General features: G+C 43.2%; 1 long non-coding RNA gene across 1 annotated transcript; it reads right to left on the reverse strand.

Annotated features, from left to right (window-relative positions):
- Positions 1 to 255: 255 nt before the first annotated feature.
- On the reverse strand, positions 256 to 876 carry LOC143481785 (uncharacterized). The gene is made up of 3 exons (XR_013122079.1): positions 785 to 876; positions 607 to 691; positions 256 to 335 (listed from the first exon to the last, which is right to left on the reverse strand). It is a non-coding gene; the product is annotated as an uncharacterized LOC143481785 (long non-coding RNA).
- Between the last annotated feature and the right edge of the window lie 5,178 nt (positions 877 to 6,054).

Here is a 6,054-nt window from a genome sequence, read left to right on the forward strand (position 1 = left end):
TATTTCCTATACTATACTGTATAATATTTGTTGTAATCGAACACTTTCTGATTCCGCATTTGAATTCGCGTTTGAAAAGCTAAGAAATTATTAGGCGCAATTAGCTTGATGCTAATGTTATATAGAAAATCTCATATCATGGCTAGCGGAAATTAGCATGATCGTGTTGCATCACTGATAAATATTGTGATCTAAACAGCAGGCTGGAAAAGGAGAGGAAAAGACAGGAAAACAAATTCATGTGCTGCAAAACAACTTTATTCTGATCAAATATGGATGTCTATTCCGGGTTTCTTGAAGTGGAATGTCCATTCCGGGTGTGGTGAAGTGCGACTCTGGAACAGAAAGAAGAGATTATTGGAGATTATAAAAAGCGATAGGAGATTATAGTGTGTATGTGTGCCTCTTGTGCTCGCAGTGTTTTTGAACTTTCCTTTCCATGATGTCGACAGGTGTAAGTGCGTCTAATGCTCGCGGGGTATTTGAACCTTCTGGTCCATGATGGTGATGCCACACTGAAGAACAATTCAAAGTACACCTTACATTTTGAATAAGATCTTTCAGAAGACAAAAAATATGTACCACCACATATACTTATCAACGTACCTTCATGTAGTTGTAGCTAACACTTGCTACACAGCCAGGGTGTATTCGCCAGGTGTACTCGCCGCATGCAACACACGCGTTGATACTGTGGAGAACAATTCAAAGTACACCTTACATTTTGAATAAGATCTTTCAGAAGACAAAAAATATGTACCACCGCATATACTTATCAACGTACCTTCATGTAGTTGTAGCTAACACTTGCTACACCGCCAGGGACCCTCGTTCTTACATTTGCGGCAGGTGTACTTGCCGCATTCAACACACACGTTGATGCTATGGTTGCGGTTGCAGTGTGACTGCACCTGACACGTGGTCGTCTTTCCAGGAGAAGGCGAAGGACGTGGCGTTTTCTTCAACTCCTTTTCCTGTAGATGACGATGACGAAGTTCCCCAGCAAGAGCATTTAGAAAAACTCTCCTGCTCTCTGTGGACCCCGTGCATGCTGTGTACAAAACATGCGCGTTCATCGCTGCCAGGTCAAGTATGTTATAAAACACTGCAACGGGCCACCGGCGTGTTCCTGCGCGCACTGTGTATGAACGCACCTTCTGATCCATGATGTCAACGGCGCACTGCAAAGAACAATTACAAAGAAATACATGTTATATTTTGAACGAATTCATTCATGTATAAATTGATTCTGCAATGCCAACACATATGCATACCTTCATCCGGTTGTAGTCCGTCACGGTGTTTGGCTTCTTTTTTCTGTCGTCGGCAATCCTCACGTGCGTGTGCATAGTGCTTAGAACGCAGACGACTTTATTAGCCTTGGGGGCATACACCGTCAGCAGCGCATCATGTGATCTGTACACCTCTGTTGAAAACTTGTCACGTCCCTTGGTGTTTTTGGCTTCCGTGGGAATTTCCCGTCGAATCTTATTTATTGTCCCAAGCAGAGTTGTGTTGGCCTCCAGTAACTTTTCAGCCAGTGAAAGAGATGTGAAGAAATTGTCCATGGCTACAGTTCTTCCCTTGCCCAGGTATGGCTTCATGAGTTTCATAACCACATTTTCGGACACTCTTTCACCCTTGGGACGATCGGGGTCCTTTCCCGGATATGGAATTGCGTTGCACATGAACTTGGTCTTCAAGTCAGAAGCAACCCAAAACTTAATTCCAAATTTGTCCGGCTTTGATGCAATGTACTGTGTGAACGGACAGCGAACCTTGGTAGGAAACAGCTGCTCGTCGACTGTAAGATCTTGACCGGGGGTGTAAGACAGGTTGCAATTCTTCACAAATCGCTGCCAGATGTCCGAGATCGCAGCAAACTTGTCGCTCTTCGCACGCTCCGCACGGGTGTCCTTGTTATCAAACCGCAGGTACCGCATAATTTCCTGGTACCGGTCCTGCGGCATTGTCTCCTTGATCGAAGGCACAGCGAACATTGCTGACCAACACTCTGTCATGGCTCCAACAGGAGAGAGGACTGCTCGTAGAAAAAGGATGGCTATGAACGCCATCAATTCACTGACCGAAAAACTCCAGGTGCGGTCTGTTCTGTGGGCTTCATGGACTGTGCAATTGGTGATGAGTCGCAGCATCTCCATGTCGAGCAAACACAGAAAACTCTGCAGCCTACTTGTGATCCTACGCTGTATGAGTAAAAATAAATAAATGACGCAAGGTTAATTACATGTACGAAATATCAAACACAAGCATAAACACTGCAAAGAATATTACGTTACTATACCTTTGCATGTTCTGTAGGCCCAGCCGGCTCAACGAATGATGAATTGGGCAAACGGCTGACATGAGAGCGTGTGATGTCAACCTTCTCCCACACAGTACCGTCTTTTGCCCGTACGGCCTGTGTAGAAGCGCTTGGTCCAGGTGTGGTGTCGGCCTGTGTAGCGCTTGGTCCAGGTGTGGTGTCGGCCTGTGTACGATTCCTCTTTCTTGGAGGGCTCTTCTTTACCTCATCCGATGAAAAGTTTGTGTCTTCATCCGATGAATCGCTGGTAAAACTACAGCAAGAAAGTTCCTCTCCCCCATCGGACTCGCAGCAGTCCACGTTTGTAAGGATGGTCGCAAGTTCTTTAGCAGTGTACCTCCTCTGGTGCGCCATAGTGTTTTCCATCTTCTCCACACAGGATAGTAAGGAAAATGTAAGTCACCAGCATTTGTGTTTCTGCTTTTATCATGACTCTGAAGAACACACCCACAGCAGCTCATACAAATGTAAATCTGGGACGCTTCATACATAACGCCGAAACCACGCTAATGACATACATACATGGGACCCGTGATAATGGTTCAAATATGTAAATGTGTTGCGCTATTGAAATGTGGCGCTATTCCTGCTTCTATCATGACTGAAGAACACACCCACAGACAGCAGCTCATACTAACTGAGCATACCCCTAACTGAAAAGAAAAATCTATCTATCTATCTATCTATATATATATATATATATATATATATATATATATATATATATATATATATATATATATATATATATAATATAAAATTCAAGTGCACGCAGCAGCAGACGTAGAGACAACTGTTTCTCTAACAGCTTGAGGCTAATGTTATATTGGAAATCCCATGGCATTGCTAGCGGAAATTAGCATTATGATTGCGGTGCTATAATTCTAGACAGAATATACCCAATAAAGACAGTGAGAGGATCAAACAAATACATGTGCTATACTTTATTGACAGATATACAACAAATTTAGCAGTATATAATATATTTACAGAGGATATTAGTAGCAGTAGTAGACTGCAGTAGTAGACTGCAGTAGACTGCTGCCTCAGACTTGCTCTGTGAATTAACATAATAAAGGGTGATGTTTGTTCTTGCTAATTGCTGGTAAGACAGAGGGGAAGGAGGGGTGATGTCCTGACAGTCTTGAATTTTCAGGAGCTCTAGTGTTAATAATCTGTAATGCTCTTCTAAATAATCCTCTAAACAGCCCTTGCCCATACATGACAGGGGTACCTGTACAGTTGTGATCAAATTTATTCAACCCCCACTGAAATAAAGTGTTTTGGCCAGTTTGACATTGATTTTGATCATTTCAGTCATCTTATTTACAATTATATCAAAGAGGCACTTATAAATTAGACAAACATAACATAATATTTATGATGGAATAACCACAAATGTCTTTACTGTGCTCACATCATTATCAGTTTTATTCAACCCCCTAGTGACATTATTTTTTAGTACTTAGTACAACATCCTTTTCCAGTTATGACAGCTTTCAAGCGTGAAGCATAGCTTGACACAAGTGTCTTGCAGCGACCTATGGGTATCTTAGCCCATTCTTCATGGGCAAAAGCCTCCAGTTCAGTCACATTCTTAGGCTTGCGCACTGCAACTGCCTTCTTTAGGTCCCACCAGAGGTTCTCAATTGGATTTAAGTCTGGTGATTGCGATGGCCACTCTAGAATGTTCCAGCCTTTCATGTTCAACCATGCTCTAGTGGACTTGGATGTGTGCTTCGGATCATTGTCCTGTTGGAAGGTCCAACGTCTTCCAAGCCGCAGGTTTGTGACTGACTCCATCACATTTCCCTCCAAGATCTCCTGGTACTGAAGGGAATTCATGGTACCCTGCACACGTTGAAGCTTTCCTGTACCATTAGAAGCAAAACAGCCCCAAAGCATAATTGACCCCCCGCCATGCTTCACAGTAGGCAAGGTGTTCTTTTGTTCATAAGCCTGGTTCTTCCTTCTCCAAACATAGCGCTGGTCCATTGTCCCAAACAGTTCTAATTTAGTTTCATCTGACCACAGTACACTGTCCCAAAACCTTTGTGGCTTGTCCACATGACTTTTGGCATACTGCAGTCGACTTTTCTTGTTCTTTGGAGTCAGCAAGGGGGTGCGTCTGGGCGTTTTGGCATGGAGGTCTTCGTTATGCAGTGCGCACCTTATTGTCTGAGCTGAAACTTCAGTGCCCACATCTGACCGGTCTTTTTTCAGTTCCTTAGCAGTCACACAGGGATTTTTCTCCACATTACTCTTCAGGTAGCGCACAGCAGTCGCGGTCAGGATCTTCTTTCTGCCACGACCAGGTAACGTTTCCACTGTGCCCTTTAACTTGAACTTGCGAATGATACTTCCAATAGTGTCTCTTGGAATATTTAACAACTTCGCAATCTTTTTATATCCATTGCCATTCTTGTGAAGAGCAATAACCTCTTCTCTTGTCTTCTGGGATCATTCTCTTGCCTTCACCATGCTTGGAAACACACCAGTAGATGTCTAGAAGGAGCTGAGTATCACAGTCCTTTTAAATCTGCCTAATTGGTGCTTATCATGCTTGATTGCTGCTCGTTGACATCCACAGATGTTTTCAATACCTGATGGAAAACACTGGAATGAACCTCTGTTCTTAGGAGTGGTAGTCGTAAAGGGGTTGAATAACAAATGTGCACTGAATTCCATAAAACCCTTCGCAGCATTGGGGGTTGAATAAATTTGATCACAACTGTATATCCTGGTAGTCCACTGCCCGCCTGCTGAGCATAATAGATATAGCTTTGCGCGTCAGCGTAGCCGCTATCGTACATTCTCACAGATCAAAAGAATGTTTAACAGATCGAAAATGAAGTTTAACTACAAACTTCCCATATCTGAACGGTATATGAACGTTTTGATCGTTTTTAACTTCAACAATTATGTCGCTTATGAGGTGTTTGCTGACAGCTACGTAGTGTGGCCTGTCAAACGTGAATGTGACAATCTCGTTATTCTCACCGGTTATATGAACCATTCTCAGAAGAGGCACGAAGCTATCACCCACTCTCTGGTATTGTACCACATCTGAATACACAAATAGACTGTACAACCCTGCGCGAATATCTGCAGGTAATGGAGCTTCAGGGGCTTGGTGAACGAAAGTTGCGTGTGCGAGTGTCAATTGCTAAGCGGGAAGACCGCTAGCAACCGCGGACAATCTATAATGGCAGCAAAAACATGACGTGGCGACTCGTGACGTGAGTGACCCCTGGTTTATTCAATATTGACGGCAGCTTAACTTTTTGATTGACAGCTAATTGTGCAATAGAACACGAGAGGGAGTGTGTTATCGTGAATATATGTACATGCCGTTACTTGACAACGCGTCCGTGGAGTGATACAGAGAATGAGAATATCATGCTGTTATCACACATATCTGCAGGATTAGAACACTTCTCAACCAGTCGGATTGTGAACTAACTGTTGTATGATTGGCGAATAATCATTTAGTGTTAGAAGGGGAGGGACAACTGTGAATTTTGATTGGACATAAATTTAAGTAGATTTCTCGATGGACCAATTAGGTTTACAAATTTATATGTAATTCATTGGCCTTTTGGCAAGCTACTCGGAAAGGGGTGGCGAGCTACTGGTAGCTCGCGAGCGACGTGTTGGAGACCCCTGCTCTATTCATTTTGTGGATGAGTGTTTCTATTTTCCCATAATATCCTGAAGGGATTTGACAC

This window comes from Brachyhypopomus gauderio, chromosome 18 (genome assembly GCF_052324685.1).
Source record: "Brachyhypopomus gauderio isolate BG-103 chromosome 18, BGAUD_0.2, whole genome shotgun sequence".
Classification (NCBI taxonomy): Eukaryota; Metazoa; Chordata; class Actinopteri; order Gymnotiformes; family Hypopomidae; genus Brachyhypopomus; species Brachyhypopomus gauderio.